This window comes from Tupaia chinensis, unplaced genomic scaffold, assembly GCF_000334495.1.
Source record: "Tupaia chinensis unplaced genomic scaffold, TupChi_1.0 Scaffold000184_1, whole genome shotgun sequence".
In the NCBI taxonomy this organism is placed as follows: Eukaryota; Metazoa; Chordata; class Mammalia; order Scandentia; family Tupaiidae; genus Tupaia; species Tupaia belangeri.
Genome location: NW_006159659.1, coordinates 131,493 through 134,847, shown reverse-complemented (window position 1 = coordinate 134,847; position 3,355 = coordinate 131,493). Strand labels below are relative to the sequence as shown.

At 42.0% G+C, this 3,355-nt stretch overlaps 1 long non-coding RNA gene across 1 annotated transcript; it reads right to left on the bottom strand.

Moving 5' to 3' along the window:
• Positions 1-2,040: 2,040 nt before the first annotated feature.
• Positions 2,041-2,860, bottom strand: LOC114007492 (uncharacterized). Its single transcript, XR_003549114.1, has 3 exons — positions 2,740-2,860; positions 2,335-2,449; positions 2,041-2,195 (listed from the first exon to the last, which is right to left on the bottom strand). It is a non-coding gene; the product is annotated as an uncharacterized LOC114007492 (long non-coding RNA).
• Positions 2,861-3,355: the final 495 nt, after the last annotated feature.

Sequence of the window (3,355 nt, the reverse complement as noted above, 5' to 3'; positions counted from 1 at the left end):
TGGCAAACTTGCAGAAGATACAATTTTGCTTTGCAATTCTCAGGGTTCAGATGTCTAAATAATCACAAAAGGAAGCCGTAGTTTTTGAGATCTACATCCTTTCTCATGAATGACAGTTTCATCTATCAGTCAGTTTTCTGTTGACTGCATTCTTTTTGTGAAGGGTATTTCTTTTCTTTTTTTTTTTTTCCAAAGATTTATTTATTTAATTCCACTTGTTATTATTACTTTTTATTTTGGCCAGACAGAGAGAGAGAGAGAAAGCGAGAAAGCAAGCCAGCAGGTCCAGGACTCAAACTGCAGTTGGCCATGTGGGAATCCAGTGCTTTTAACCACCATGCCACCTGCCAACCCCAGTGAAGGGCATTTGCAACTACTGTTCTATGTTTGGGTTCGTCAGGGTTGCTGATGGAGCAGCTCACATTGCTAGGATTAAATAACATGGTGTGTAGCATTAGGAGCCTGGCACATAGTAGGAGATCAGATGTGTTACAAATACATAATAACAGCAAAAGCCCCTACTAGCACACAGTAGCTAGCACCCATCATGTGTGAAGATCCCCTCAGCATACATTTTATGCACACAATACATGAACTGACCAAACTCTCTCTTTTCTTCCTTTTTTTAAAAACTTATTTATTTGTTCCATGAATGAGAGAGACAGACACATAGAGAGAGACAGCACCTCCAAAAAAGTCTTGACACTGCAATCCACCCAGAGCTGCAGCTGGTCCCAGATTGTGTGCATGTGTGCATGTTTGGCATATTCAGGGAGGCCTCTGGACTTGACCCCAGAACCTTTTCATGTGGGTCAGCCTCACAGAGTGTCATGTTTTACTGTTGTACTCCCATTCCCTCCCCTATCCTAATACCTTTGGCTCACCAGCTTTTTTGGGCATGTACTAGGGACTGAACATTTTTGTTCCCTCCCTAGATCCATGCACATGTTGAAACCCTCACCCTCAGTGTGGTGGTATTTGGACACAGGTCCTTTGGAAGGTAATTACAAGTCCATACTCCTTTAGACAACTTGATTTAAAAATCTTTATGTTTTTCTTCTGCCATCAATTGCTTGTTTCCAATTATGGGAGGCCAAGTCAATAATTTGTCAAATGTACATATATTCATTTTTGTATATAAGGTAGAACATTTTTTCTGGTGATGATTTAGGAGCCTGTAGTAGCTCGCAAGTCTCATTTGTCCTTTGCCGGCTCTAGTGGCACCAGTCTCAGCACCTTTTCATTGCTCTGCAATGTCTCTGCCTAGCAGTCTCTTCCCCTCATGTTTTCTGCTATGGTTCGGGTGTCACCCAGAATTCATGTGTTGATTTGGTTGTGACAGGATTAAGAGAGTAAAACCTTAATCAGATTATGGTGTCGAAAGGTGGGGGCCTTTGGGAAGAGATTAGGAATTAAGGTCATTAGGATGCAGTTCCCATGATTGGCTCCTTGGTGGGTTTATAAGGAGAAACCATGAGACCAGAACAGAGACACATGGATACAGATGCATGTGCTCCTGCCCTCTGCCATGTCATAATGCAGCCAGAAGACCCTTTCTGGATGTGGTTGCTGGATCTTGGACCTCTAAACTGTGATCTGAATAAACCTCTAGTCTCTCAAGTTACCCAGATTCAGGTATTTTCTGTTATTAGCAACAAAACAGAATAGAACATTGTTCTAGGCCCTGTCTTGGGAAATCTCAGCTCTTAGCCTGGAGCTGATGACTTTTTGCTTAGAAGGTAGAAGAGAGTAGCACTCTTGACTAAAATAATTTATGTATGCTGTAGTTGCAGTTTTACTTTCCTGGGGTTTAGACATACAAATAAGAAGAAACCACCAATTGGGGATGAGTTGTTTATTTTTGAGGGATGCACCGTGAGACATCTTATTTATCTTTGCTTTACTTGGGCTTCTGGAAAATGCAAGGAAATCCGATTTGTTGTAGCCAGGCATCATTCCCTCTTCCCTTTCCTTCCTCCCTCCCACCCCCTAACTCAGATGCTTCCTGAAGAAGGATAGACATGTTACTAGCCTGAGGAAGAAGGCGTATTCTGGTTCAGGACCTCACCGCCCACCCAGGGACTGCAAGGACCCTACCAGTAGTGCTCTGTGCACACTCGTTCCCCCAGTGTCGTGGCAAAGACTATAGCCATCTTAGCCACTCTGGCATCTCCACACTTGGCATGGTATCTGACCTAGAATGGGTAGCGAGAGAAAAATGTTGAATGAGTGTAAACAATATATGATTCTAAAGCTAGAGTCATTACCCCAAACTAGGCTGGAAATAGGTATTTAATAGTATCATTTATTCACATCTCCTGCTCAGACACTTACCCCATACAGTCAGGAACAACTGAGAAAGTCAGCAGTGCTCAAAATCTTCACTGTCCTTGGCTCTGTCATGTTGTAGGCTATGTTGACATGTTGGGAAGTATTTGTTTGGAAAGACCTGAAGAAATAGGTAAAATTATCAATAATATCATCCATAGGAGAATTTTGGCAGCATAATAGCATCCATTCCCAGACCACTTCTACTGTATGTATGAGAATATTTCTGTCGCCCTTGATTAGCCATTAACAGAAATTTCTTCTGCATTGAACTTGCCAAGAAAGGACCAATTAGCGATTGGCCCTTGAAAAGCAGGCACTCTGTTGTTAGGGCTGCTGGAGGGTTCGCAAAGGTTCCCTGCCATGGCTACACCACGGAAGAAATCTTCTATTATACTTTATTTGTCTTACTTGTGGCCAGCTTTCAGGCTTGTCACACTTCCTCCTGGGTAGGTACAAATTGAAGCACATTCATGTGCCCTGGGTTGTGCAGAGTAGATCTGAGATAAGGAAGTCGGAGTGCTCATATCTGCAGAGTTTTCATCCTGCATTTTAGGGAAGTGTTGCTGGCCTCCGAACACCCCGCAACACAAGATGTTTTTCTTCATTTTTTTTTTTCTTGCTACGCTTTAATTTTAGCTTGAACCAGTCCCTGAAGTTTTGCTTCAGGATTCTTTTCTTCCTCCCTAAGGAGTAATGGCTTTGAAAATGCCTTCCTGTTAATAAAAACATAAGTTTTCAGTATCATAAATTGGTAATGGAAACTCCTTTATCATCTGGCTTAACATTTGAACCATCACTAATGACTAAGAGATTGCAGCATGGTTGCAAGACTCTTTGGAAGCCCATAGGGTTGACTAAGGTGTGGGCTATCTGCTTTGGTCAGTGTGTAAATACTAGTTTGAGGACCACTGCACTTGTCATGGAGACTTCATTCTCTTTTTTAAAAAAGTTAAAGTTTATACATTTTATTTCTTGAGAAAGAGACAGAGAGAGAAGTGCCCCCAACATGCTCTCAGTTATGATC